The sequence below is a fragment of the Furipterus horrens genome, unplaced genomic scaffold (genome assembly GCF_987537825.1).
Source record: "Furipterus horrens unplaced genomic scaffold, mFurHor1.1.pri manual_scaffold_4, whole genome shotgun sequence".
NCBI lineage: Eukaryota > Metazoa > Chordata > Mammalia > Chiroptera > Furipteridae > Furipterus > Furipterus horrens.
Genome location: NW_028327174.1, coordinates 114,165,730 through 114,179,269, shown reverse-complemented (window position 1 = coordinate 114,179,269; position 13,540 = coordinate 114,165,730). Strand labels below are relative to the sequence as shown.

Genomic DNA, 13,540 nt, shown 5'->3' with positions numbered 1-13,540 from the left:
CCTTGGCACTGAGGGCCAGGCATGCTCAGGCCGGGCGGGAACACTGGTGGCAGAGAGCCAGGGCTCCTCACTGACCCAGCAGGTCTGCTCAGGGATGCGGTGACACTGCAGGGCACGGCCTCGCTCTGCGTGTTACTTGAACTCTCTTTCGTCACCTTTCATCAACTGAGCGTGAGGATAAGGTGGGGACAGGGTGTGTAGAGAAGAAGGGAAGATGGAGTCTGAATTCAGTACTAACTGAGCATCCACCAGAAAGGATCCATCATAAAATGTTTACGGCCCACGACAGTGAAACATCTTGCTAGTGCCCAGTGGGAGAAATTAAGCCAGCTCAGCCCCTGGAGTCACCTGTTGGGGACAATCTTCCTCAACTGGCCCTGATCTGCACCCATGCCACCCTCTGTCTCTCTTTTCAATGCACAGAGACATGCCTTCTCACATGTGCACATATGCACACCTGCTGCATTACCCAAGCCAAACTTACACTTTTTAAATCCCAAGTTCATTCTCTTTTTAAACCAGGAAGTGGTGCAATTCTGTTCAAAACGACACAGTGAGTTTGAGGGTAAGGAGGACAGGCCTGACATGACAAGCCTGGAGTTTAAAAGGAGGAGAGAAGGAGTTCAAATAACTGCCCTGGCTGAGCTGTGACAGCACAAGGAAGCAGCCACGTGGTCCTGAGCCAGAGGTGTCACCCTCAGCTGGCCGCTGTCCCCGAGCCTTTCAGAGGCAGAGTCCATGAGACAACATGTGTTGAGAAAAATAATTTTATTTAGAAGCATACGACTTAGAGAGGACCCTGTGTTGCCTCTGAACATACACAGTGTGCACGGGTACAAACACACACTCAACAGCCATGATGTGCTCAGCACGCCACAGAAGAAATGTACAAATAGCCCTGCTAGACTATAGAGGTACATGTGTATGTGGACACATGCACACGTGCCTTTATAGAATGCCATGCGCTGTCCTCTTATGCTCCCGGTCTTCACGCGCACACACCGTTTGTCTAGAACCTTCTCCGGCCCTCAACATTTCTCTGGCTGTGAAGGCTCATGATGCAGGCCTATCACTGTGATATTTGGCTGTCACTGTGGTTGGCTGCTCTGTCCAGGACGGAGGTGAGATTTTTCATCTGAGTCCATGATGCCTGTCTTAGTGCTTGTTATAATTTAATGTCCAATATATACAGGTGTGAGAGTCTGCGCCAACATGAAGGGGCTTGTGATCTTCAAGGGTCAGACCTGACCACGGAATCTTCTGGAATCCTCCCAACAGCCCGGAATGGTAGCTGTCGCCTCTCAGTCCCGAGAGTTAGTTACCTGTGACGTGAGGTGACTTACAGCACAGGTGGTTCCTTCAGAAGCGCAGGTGACTGCCCGTAACCACCCGTCTCCACTCGGCCTCACAGAGACTGAAAAGATAAAGGGGACACGTGTGAGCAGCTGCCCAGAGGTGGGGTCCTGGGGATAGGTCCCTAATGGTGAGTCCCAATGGGGGAGCCCTTCCAGATGGGCTCCTTGGGGTGGGTCCTGGGTTTGGGCTCTGGCGGGTGAGTCCCTGGGGTGGCCCCCTGGGGGTGAGCATTCTGGATCCCCATTGACAATCCCCATTGTCACTCACCTCTGGGCCACACGTTCTTCTGCACTGGCTCCTAAGACTAAGTAGTTCCCTACATGAGGAATTCTCCTTAAATATCCAACGGAATTTTAGTTTCCCTGGTGGTGACAGAAAGGAAGAGAGTATTTAAAAGAAGGTGTTGACAGGAATCATGTTCTCACCACTGAATAGGATCCAGTGGATTGAGTGGGAGAAGGTGCTGATTATTTTAGGGGGGCCGTGGGGGTGGAGAGAACCAGAGAGATGGGGAAGCACAGGAACCCCCAGCACATTTGTGTGTTGTTCCCTGTGAAGGGGAGAAAAGAGGAAGGCAAAGTGGTCAAAGGAAAGGCTCTTGTTTGTGTTGTTTACAGGGCAGATCGCAGCCTGTGGAAGCACAAGGTGGGGGAGGGCTGTGAAGGTGAGTCTGGTGACATGAGGACCTGAGCAGGGAGGGGGAAGCACAACGCAGACCGTGACGGACTTCCACCGTTTCCCAGCAAAGGGGTGTGGGGCGGCAGGTGCCCAAAGGCGGGGGTGACTGTGGAAGGGAGCGGGGCTGCTACCTGCTGTGTGGAGCGAGCACCAGGCCACCGTGTTAACATCTCAGCACCACTGTCCACATGGCTGACGTGCAGAAAGACCGGAGCTCTGCAAGCGTGCGCCCTCTGCACTCAGGAGTTGCCGGTCTGGGTGGGACGCATCTCTCTCGTCTGAATGACACTGGTTCAGGGGAAGAGCTCGCCCCAGGCCTCCAGCCACGAGCTCCAGACCCAGGTCAGAGCAGGACAGGCATCTGGGCTGCCGATCAGGGCCAGCTCTGTCTGTGAGGTTCCTGTGCTCATGGCTGGAGCCTTTTGGACTGCCGCCCATCTGTCAGGGCCCCCAAAGTCTTGGGGCTCCCTGGCAGGTGACTGGGCTAAGTCACCGCTGCTCTGCAAGCTGCATCTCCCTCACCAGCTTCTCTAAGAGGCTCCTGACACAGCTGCAAATGGCCCAGGCAGGACAGGACATCCCTGATGGGACTCAGTGTCATTTCCCAGGCCAGGGACGGACAAGATGCTCATGCCTGGCTGGCCTCGCTGGACTAGTGTGGCCTTGCTCCAGGTCGCTGAACTGTTTGCACCCTCCACACCCCTCAGGGGTGGTGGCCGCATGGCCTGCAGCTCACAGCAACATCTGGAACTGTGGGGAGGGCTGGCCCCAGCCCCCAGGGGGGAGCCAGCAAGGGGAGGGGGAGCAAAGGAAACAGATGATGCAGATGGAGTGTGTGTGCTTTTACTCACACGGACTGGGCTTCTCCAGGGCTTTTCTTTATCTATTTACTCACCTGCAGCAAGTTCAAGTCTGAGAAGTCCCTTTAAAACAAGGTGCCTGGGTCGCCTGTGTTGACACTGAGGTCGTCAGGAGACCCGCTTCCATCTATTTGGGAGAAAAACTGGGCATCCTGCCCGGAGCTGGGTACAAGGGTGCATGTGGCCTCTATGGCTCTTTTGTCTGGGCCCCAGGCCGTGCCAAGCCCAGTCCCCCTGGTTCTCATGACCTGGGAGTCTCTGGGGGTGGGTGTGATGCCTTCGCTTTATATAAATGATGAGCTTTTAATAAATAATACGAAAAGATGACCGGGCTGAGAGTTGCATATCGGGGCTGCTCTCAGCCTTCTGGAATTCCCTGGAATCACATCTCCAAGTCTCCCGGGCCAAGCCGGAGACTTGAGCTCTTCCCCAATGATCCCCAGCACCCTGCTCTACCCAGGAAACTAGGTCAGAGGCACCCCCGGCCCAGAAAGGGGTTTCAGCTCTCATTGTGCCAAGTCATTTCTCAAGCAACGGGAAGTAGGTCACGACACAGTTCTACCTCTAGTCTCAGCTTAATTCCTTGGGGTCACAGGAAGTGAGCCTGATTCCCTGTCTATATGAGCTGTCGTCAACTGACAAATACCTATGACTTTTTTTGGATGGTTAGCGTATGCCCAGGGATCCATGATCAGTAGGGTCCACGTTCATGTTGTTTATGCTCTGGATGACCCACACTCAGGGCCACCACATGCCATGGGGTCCATTCTCAGAGTGGGTCCATACTCACAAAGGCCCATCTTCTGGAGGGTTTATCCTCAAGAGAGGCCTATGATTCAGGAGTACAGAGTCCAGACAATACACATTCAGGGTGTCTAGGCTGCAGAAGGTATATTTTCATGGTTTATACATTATCAATGGGGAACGTACTCAGAAATAATTGTGACCATGGTAGTTTATAACCAAGGAGGTCCATAATTAGGAGAATTCACACACAGAAGGTCAAGGCAAAAAGAGTTATTGTACAGGGTCTCCATATTCAGAAGAAGCCATGTTCAGGCAGGTACATATTCAGGTGTTATACATGATCAACAGGATACATGCTTAGGTGGGGCTATGATCAGGGAAGTCGATAATCAAAGCAGTACAGGATCAGGAGGGTCCATGTAAGGGGTTCCATGCTCAGAAACATACATGTACTGGGGTTATAAATAATCAAGGCGGTACATGCTCAAGAAAATTGTGATCAGGGAAGTTGATTATTCTGGCGGTCAAAGATCAGACTGTTCCACACTGATGGGGTCCATGCTCACAAGTGATCACTTCCCAGGATTCCACATTCAGGAGGGTCCACAGTGAGGGAGTCGATGCTAAAGGGGATTAGTCCTGAGAATGGTTTTATTCTCACAATGAGTCCATATTCAGAATGATCTATGCTCAGGAGCTCCAAGCTCATAGAGATTCAGCTCAAAATGTTCCACAAGCAGACAGCTCATGCACATGGTGGCTCCTCTCACAGACAGAAATCATCAGAAGGGTCTTTTCTCAGGAGTGACCATGCTCAGGATGAAGGGCAATTTATGGTCTGAGGATGTAGTCAGCTAGGTTCATACTCAGTCCTTCTACCCTCAGAAAAGTACACAGTCAGGGGTTATACATATTCAGTAGGGTAAATGCTCAGATATGGCTAACACTAAAGCAATTTCTAATCGAAGCAGTCCATGATCAAGAAGGTCCACAATGCTCAGGGAGTAAATGTTCAGGAAGCTAGTTCCATGTACAGGGGTTTAAAAAAACCAACGGGTTACATAATCAACATGAGCTATAATCACACAAATTGATTACTAGGGTATTCAAAGATAAGGATTCATGCATATTAGGTCTATACTAAGAGGGGATTATCACCAAAAATGCCACACTCAGGAGAGTGCATGCATAGATCAATATTATTCAAAACTTCCACCGTTTAGGCTTACTGGGGAATGACTCAGAAAGACTTCATTCCCAGGTGTGTCCTACTGAAAATGGTCTGTGCTAAAGAGTGCCTATCGTCATTGGGCTCTAACACACAAGGTGGGTTATGTAGTCAGGTCGGTCCATGCATAGGAATCCATGACTGATGAAATCCATGTTCAGGGTATATGTCATTAAGGGGGTACCTTGCAAAGAAAGGCCTGATTGTGGGAATAAAAACATAATAAAGTCCAATTCCTGGAAGGTGTACGATTAAAGAGTCAATGAGAGAAGTGTTTAAAACAAGACAGGTCCTTACTGAGAATATAACAAAGTGAGTTTTGTGTCGATGTGCTGTATATGAGCAAGAGCATACATTCTCAGCAGGGTTAAAAATATATACAATAATCAGATCTTCAATGATTGGAATTCCATGAGGAGCAAGTTACATGCACAAGGTCACACATAATTGAAGGTATACACACTCCATAGGGACAAAGGTTAGGAAAGGTGTTAAAAGAACAATCTCTTATTTGAAATATACACAATTATCAGGAAGATCCTTATAAGAGCTAAGGGTCAGAGATCCCATGATCAGCCGAATCCATTCTCATGTATTATATGATGGATATCTGAAAAAAGAATTTCCACGCCAAGCAGATTTCTTCTGCCAATGGAGTTCTTTCTTAGAATAGTTCTGTGTACTTTAAGGTCCACAAATAGAGGTTTACCTAAAGGTAGCGTAGTCTATAATTCAGGGATCATTGCCATCAAGAAACACACTCAGACCCTGTGTGCACAGAAAACTAGGTTATCAAATTTTTAAATAATCTTTTTTGGTACATGTCCAAGTGGGACAAACTCAGGGTGCTTTATATAAAGGCAGTTCATAATAAAAAATTTACATTTAGGGTTATCTGTCAAGAACTGTACTTCTGAAAAAATTAAACATGGGTTCAGGGTTAGATACCCAAAATGTGCCAGAAAAACAGAAATGAGGGTGGGGGAGCTTTATTTTTTAAAATTTCCATGCTTATTAGATCCATGTTAACAAGGGATTACCCAGACAGGTCAGGAACAAAGGCTGATATTCCAGAGTTTTGCTCAGGATGGTCGAAATCCAGATGCATATTCTAGTGGAATTAATCCTAAGATGTTTAAAATTTTCAGTTTGGGTCCACGAAGATAATATTCATGGTCTGGACCACTTTCACTGATATCACAATTACAGTGGTCATATTTGAATGAGTTCATTTGAATACAGAGCACCTATGTTCGTAAAAGTGAACTTACAAGAAATTCATATCCCCAAGAGGCGACGTACGAGCCAACGTTCCAATAGTGAGAGTTCAAATCTAAAGAGTTTACGAAAGGACGGTACACGTTTAGAGGGCCCAGACGAAGAAGTCTGCAAACAGGTATGTCGGTACTCAGAAGATTCTTTGTCGGGTGCCACAGGGCAAGGCGGTAAACGAGATCGACTGGGTAGATAAAGGGGAGCCATCTCACGTAGTTTAACACCTCACCGGTACCGTTGCAGGAAGGGGTCACAGCTTGGGAGTTCCAAGCTCTGGAAGATGCATAAACGGGGCTTACCTCTAACAGAGGTGGCACATAGGCCACAGGGGCACTGATTAGAGAGGATATTATAGGGCGATCCACGGTCAGGACATTCCAGGCTTCTTGAATGGATCTTCAAAGTCTTGAGGCCCTGAGAGTCCATGTTCGGAGGGAGCTATGCTAAGGAGGTCTGAGGACACTGAAATTCCATGCCAGCAGGTTTCTTCACCCAAACCATTTCTTGGTCAGAATACTTTTGTATTCTGTAAGATCCATGGCTAAGGGCTGCTCTGTCGCGAGCGGGGTCTATGATTCAGCGATCATAGCCCCCTAGGCCGCACTCGGGGCCTGTGTGCTCAGAAGTGTACACATACGGTTTCTAACATCATCTGTGCAACACAGGTCCAAGAGGGGCATAGTCAGGGTCACTTCTTTATTTTTGTTTAATTGGGCCTCGATTGATTTTGGGGGGGGTGGTCGTTTAAATGGGAGCTGTTCAACTTTAAAAGTTTGCGCTGAGGCTTCCTGGCTCAGCACTGAACTTTTGCAGGGATGACACAAGATCTCAGGGTCAGACACTCAAAACGGGCCAGGGAAAAGGGACATGAGGTTGGGAGCATTTGAAGATTCAAAATTTCGACGCTTATTAGATTCACATTTACTAGCGATGACCCAGAGAGGTCAGGTTCGGGAGGCTCACAGGCACGAGTTTTGCTCGGAATGGGCCACATCCAGATGCTGATGCTCAGTGGCATTAGCACTAAGATGTCTCCCATTCTCGGCGTGGGTCCACCCCCATTCTCAGGGTGGGTCCATCCACATGAAGGCTCGTGGCCTGGCGCGTCTTCTGTGACTTCACAGAGTTACAGGGGTTGTGTTTGAACGGGTCCCTTTGAAATCAGAGCGTCCATGCTCATCAAAGTGCACTTACGGGAAATTCACATCGCCAAGGGGCGACGTGCGAGCCGACGTCACAATACTGAGGGTTCGCATCCAAAGAGTCTACGAATGGACGGTACACGTTTAGAGGGCCCAGACGAAGAAGTCTGCAAACAGGTACGTCGGTACTCAGCAGATTCTCGGTCGGGTGCCACAGGGCGAGGCGGTAAACGCGATCGACTGGGTAGATAAAGGGGAGCCATCTCACGTAGTTTAACACCTCACCGGTACCGTTGCAGGAAGGGGTCACAGCTTGGGAGTTCCAGGCTCTGGAAGATTCATAAACAAGGCTTACCTCTTACAGAGGTGGCACATAGGCCACAGGGGCACTGATTAGGGAGGATATTATAGGGCCATCCATGGTCAGGACATTCCAGGCTTCTTGAATGGATTTTCAAAGTCTTGAGGCCCTGAGAGTCCATGTTCGGAGGGAGCTATGCTAAGGAGGTCTGAGGACACTGAAATTCCATGCCAGCAGGTTTCTTCACCCAAACCATTTCTTGGTCAGAATACTTTTGTATTCTGTAAGATCCATGGCTAAGGGCTTCTCTGTCGCGAGCGGGGTCTATGATTCAGCGATCATAGCCCCCTAGGCCGCACTCGGGGCCTGTGTGCTCAGAAGTGTACACATACGGTTTCTTACATCATCTGTGCAACACAGGTCCAAGAGGGGCATAGTCAGGGTCACTTCTTTATTTTTGTTTAATTGGGCCTCGATTGCTTTTGGGGGGGATGGTCGTTTAAATGGGAGCTGTTCAACTTTAAAAGTGCGCTGAGGCTTCCTGGCTCAGCACTGAACTTTTGCAGGGATGACACTAGATCTCCGGGTTAGATACTCAAAACGGGCCAGGGAAAAGGGACATGAGGTTGGGAGCATTTGAAGATTCAAAATTTCGACGCTTATTAGATTCACATTTACTAGCGATGACCCAGAGAGGTCAGGTTCGGGAGGCTCACAGGCACGAGTTTTGCTCGGAATGGGCCACATCCAGATGCTGATGCTCAGTGGCATTAGCACTAAGATGTCTCCCATTCTCGGCGTGGGTCCACCCCCATTCTCAGGGTGGGTCCATCCACATGAAGGCTCGTGGCCTGGCGCATTTTCTGTGACTTCACAGAGTTACAGGAGTTTTGTTTGAAAGGGTCGCTTTGAAATCAGAGCGTCCATGCTCATCAAAGTGCACTTACAGGAAATTCACATCGCCAAGGGGCGACGTGCAAGCCGACGTCACAATATTGAGTGTTCGCATCCAAGGAGTCTACGAATGGACGGTACACGTTTAGAAGGCCCAGACGAAGAAGTCTGCAAACAGGTACGTCGGTACTCAGCAGGTTCTCGGTCGGGTGCCACAGGGCGAGGCGGTAAACGCGATCGACTGGGTAGATAAAGGGGAGCCATCTCACGTAGTTTAACACCTCACCGGTACCGTTGCAGGAAGGGGTCACAGCTTGGGAGTTCCAGGCTCTGGAAGATGCATAAACGGGGCTTACCTCTTACAGAGGTGGCACATAGGCCACAGGGGCACTGATTAGGGAGGATATTATAGGGCCATTCATGGTCAGGATATTCCAGGCTTCTTGAATGGATCTTCAAAGTCTTGAGGCACTGAGAGTCCATGTTCAGAGGGAGCTATGCTAAGGAGGTCTGAGGACACTGAAATTCCATGCCAGCAGGTTTCTTCACCCAAACCATTTCTTGGTCAGAATACTTTTGTATTCTGTAAGATCCATGGCTAAGGGCTTCTCTGTCGCGAGCGGGGTCTATGATTCAGCGATCATAGCCCCCTAGGCCGCACTCGGGGCCTATGTGCTCAGAAGTGTACACATACGGTTTCTTACATCATCTGTGCAACACAGGTCCAAGAGGGGCATAGTCAGGGTCACTTCTTTATTTTTGTTTAATTGGGCCTCGATTGCTTTTGGGGGGGGTTGGTCGTTTAAATGGGAGCTGTTCAAATTTAAAAGTTTGCGCTGAGGCTTCCTGGCTCAGCACTGAACTTTCGCAGGGATGACACAAGATCTCAGGGTCAGATACTCAAAACGGGCCAGGGAAAAGGGACATGAGGTTGGGAGCATTTGAAGATTCAAAATTTCGACGCTTATTAGATTCACATTTACTAGCGATGACCCAGAGAGGTCAGGTTCGGGAGGCTCACAGGCATGACTTTTGCTCGGAATGGGCCACATCCAGATGCTGATGCTCAGTGGCATTAGCACTAAGATGTCTCCCATTCTCGGCGTGGGTCCACCCCCATTCTCAGGGTGGGTCCATCCACATCAAGGCTCGTGGCCTGGCGCGTTTTCTGTGACTTCACAGAGTTACAGGGGTTGTGTTTGAACGGGTCCCTTTGAAATCAGAGCGTCCATGCTCATCAAAGTGCACTTACAGGAAATTCACATCGCCAAGGGGCGACGTGCGAGCCGACGTCACAATATTGAGGGTTCGCATCCAAGGAGTCTACGAATGGACGGTACACGTTTAGAGGGCCCAGACGAAGAAGTCTGCAAACAGGTACGTTGGTACTCAGCAGGTTTTCGGTCGGGTGCCACAGGGCGAGGCGGTAAACGCGATCGACTGGGTAGATAAAGGGGAGCCATCTCACGTAGTTTAACACCTCACCGGTACCGTTGCAGGAAGGGGTCACAGCTTGGGAGTTCCAGGCTCTGGAAGATGCATAAACGGGGCTTACCTCTTACAGAGGTGGCACATAGGCCACAGGGGCACTGATTAGGGAGGATATTATAGGGCCATCCATGGTCAGGACATTCCAGGCTTCTTGAATGGATCTTCAAAGTCTTGAGGCCCTGAGAGTCCATGTTCAGAGGGAGCTATGCTAAGGAGGTCTGAGGACACTGAAATTCCATGCCAGCAGGTTTCTTCAACCAAACCATTTCTTGGTCAGAATACTTTTGTATTCTGTAAGATCCATGGCTAAGGGCTTCTCTGTCGCGAGCGTGGTCTATGATTCAGCGATCATAGCCCGCTAGGCCGCACTCAGGGCCTGTGTGCTCAGAAGTGTACACATACGGTTTCTTACATCATCTGTGCAACACAGGTCCAAGAGGGGCATAGTCAGGGTCACTACTTTATTTTTGTTTAATTGGGCCTCGATTGCTTTCGGGGAGGGGGGGTGGTCGTTTAAATGGGAGCTGTTCAACATTAACAGTTTGCACTGAGGCTTCCTGGCTCAGCACTGAACTTTCGCAGGGAGGATTACACAAGATCTCAGGGTCAGATACTCAAAACGGGCCAGGCAAAAGGGACATGAGGTTGGGAGCACTTGAAGATTCAAAATTTCGACGCTTATTAGATTCACATTTACTAGCGCTGACCCAGAGAGGTCAGGTTCGGGAGGCTCACAGGCACGACTTTTGCTCGGAATGGGCCACATCCAGATGCTGATGCTCAGTGGCATTAGCACTAAGATGTCTCCCATTCTCGGCGTGGGTCCACCCCCATTCTCAGGGTGGGTCCATCCACATGAAGGCTCGTGGCCTGGCGCCTTTACTGTGACTTCACAGAGTTACAGGGGTTGTATTTGAACGGGTACCTTGAAATCAGAGCGTCCATGCTCATCAAAGTGCACTTACAGGAAATTCACATCGCCAAGGGGCGACGTGCGAGCCGACGTCACAATATTGAGGGTTCGCATCCAAGGAGTCTACGAATGGACGGTACACGTTTAGAGGGCCCAGACGAAGAAGTCTGCAAACAGGTACGTCGGTACTCAGCAGGTTCTCGGTCGGATGCCTCAGGGCGAGGCGATAAACGCGATCGACTGGGTAGATAAAGGGGAGCCATCTCACGTAGTTTAACACCTCACCGGTACCGTTGCAGGAAGGGGTCACAGCTTGGGAGTTCCAGGCTCTGGAAGATGCATAAACGGGGCTTACCTCTTACAGAGGTGGCACATAGGCCACAGGGGCACTGATTAGGGAGGATATTATAGGGCCATCCATGGTCAGGACATTCCAGGCTTCTTGAATGGATCTTCAAAGTCTTGAGGCCCTGAGAGTCCATGTTCAGAGGGAGCTATGCTAAGGAGGTCTGAGGACACTGAAATTCCATGCCAGCAGGTTTCTTCACCCAAACCATTTCTTGGTCAGAATACTTTTGTATTCTGTAAGATCCATGGCTAAGGGCTTCTCTGTCGCGAGCGGGGTCTATGATTCAGCGATCATAGCCCCCTAGGCCGCACTCAGGGCCTGTGTGCTCAGAAGTGTACACATATGGTTTCTTACATCATCTGTGCAACACAGGTCCAAGAGGGGCATAGTCAGGGTCACTTCTTTATTTTTGTTTAATTGGGCCTCGATTGCTTTGGGGGGGGGGGTGGTCGTTTAAATGGGAGCTGTTCAACTTTAAAAGTTTGCACTGAGGCTTCCTGGCTCAGCACTGAACTTTCGCAGGGAGGATTACACAAGATCTCAGGGTCAGATACTCAAAACGGGCCAGGGAAAAGGGACATGATATTGGGAGCATTTGAAGATTCAAAATTTCGACGCTTATTAGATTCACATTTACTAGCGATGACCCAGAGAGGTCAGGTTCGGGAGGCTCACAGGCATTACTTTTGCTCGGAATGGGCCACATCCAGATGCTGATGCTCAGTGGCATTAGCACTAAGATGTCTCCCATTCTCGGCGTGGGTCCACCCCCATTCTCAGGGTGGGTCCATCCACATCAAGGCTCGTGGCCTGGCGCGTTTTCTGTGACTTCACAGAGTTACAGGGGTTGTGTTTGAACGGGTCCCTTTGAAATCAGAGCGTCCATGCTCATCAAAGTGCACTTACAGGAAATTCACATCGCCAAGGGGCGACGTGCGAGCCGACGTCACAATATTGAGGGTTCGCATCCAAGGAGTCTACGAATGGACGGTACACGTTTAGAGGGCCCAGACGAAGAAGTCTGCAAACAGGTACGTTGGTACTCAGCAGGTTTTCGGTCGGGTGCCACAGGGCGAGGCGGTAAACGCGATCGACTGGGTAGATAAAGGGGAGCCATCTCACGTAGTTTAACACCTCACCGGTACCGTTGCAGGAAGGGGTCACAGCTTGGGAGTTCCAGGCTCTGGAAGATGCATAAACGGGGCTTACCTCTTACAGAGGTGGCACAGAGGCCACAGGGGCACTGATTAGGGAGGATATTATAGGGCCATCCATGGTCAGGACATTCCAGGCTTCTTGAATGGATCTTCAAAGTCTTGAGGCCCTGAGAGTCCATGTTCAGAGGGAGCTATGCTAAGGAGGTCTGAGGACACTGAAATTCCATGCCAGCAGGTTTCTTCAACCAAACCATTTCTTGGTCAGAATACTTTTGTATTCTGTAAGATCCATGGCTAAGGGCTTCTCTGTCGCGAGCGTGGTCTATGATTCAGCGATCATAGCCCCCTAGGCCGCACTCAGGGCCTGTGTGCTCAGAAGTGTACACATACGGTTTCTTACATCATCTGTGCAACACAGGTCCAAGAGGGGCATAGTCAGGGTCACTACTTTATTTTTGTTTAATTGGGCCTCGATTGCTTTCGGGGAGGGGGGGTGGTCGTTTAAATGGGAGCTGTTCAACATTAACAGTTTGCACTGAGGCTTCCTGGCTCAGCACTGAACTTTCGCAGGGAGGATTACACAAGATCTCAGGGTCAGATACTCAAAACGGGCCAGGCAAAAGGGACATGAGGTTGGGAGCACTTGAAGATTCAAAATTTCGACGCTTATTAGATTCACATTTACTAGCGCTGACCCAGAGAGGTCAGGTTCGGGAGGCTCACAGGCACGACTTTTGCTCGGAATGGGCCACATCCAGATGCTGATGCTCAGTGGCATTAGCACTAAGATGTCTCCCATTCTCGGCGTGGGTCCACCCCCATTCTCAGGGTGGGTCCATCCACATGAAGGCTCGTGGCCTGGCGCCTTTACTGTGACTTCACAGAGTTACAGGGGTTGTATTTGAACGGGTACCTTGAAATCAGAGCGTCCATGCTCATCAAAGTGCACTTACAGGAAATTCACATCGCCAAGGGGCGACGTGCGAGCCGACGTCACAATATTGAGGGTTCGCATCCAAGGAGTCTACGAATGGACGGTACACGTTTAGAGGGCCCAGACGAAGAAGTCTGCAAACAGGTACGTCGGTACTCAGCAGGTTCTCGGTCGGATGCCTCAGGGCGAGGCGATAAACGCGATCGACTGGGTAG

The 13,540-nt window shown here is 49.9% G+C and overlaps 1 long non-coding RNA gene across 2 annotated transcripts in view; it reads right to left on the bottom strand.

Annotated features, from left to right (window-relative positions):
- Positions 1-1,089: 1,089 nt before the first annotated feature.
- The window catches only part of LOC150012705 (uncharacterized), a 214,768-nt gene continuing 202,317 nt past the window's right edge, over positions 1,090-13,540 (bottom strand). Inside the window, exons 1-3 of one of the 2 annotated variants that reach the window (XR_016510774.1) lie at positions 2,166-2,326; positions 1,624-1,718; positions 1,090-1,414 (exon numbers count right to left, since the gene is read on the bottom strand). This is a non-coding gene — a long non-coding RNA (uncharacterized LOC150012705). Of the gene's footprint in view, positions 1,415-1,623; positions 1,719-2,165; positions 2,327-13,540 lie in introns of those variants that run through there. The other variant, XR_016510775.1, reaches the window with a different exon arrangement.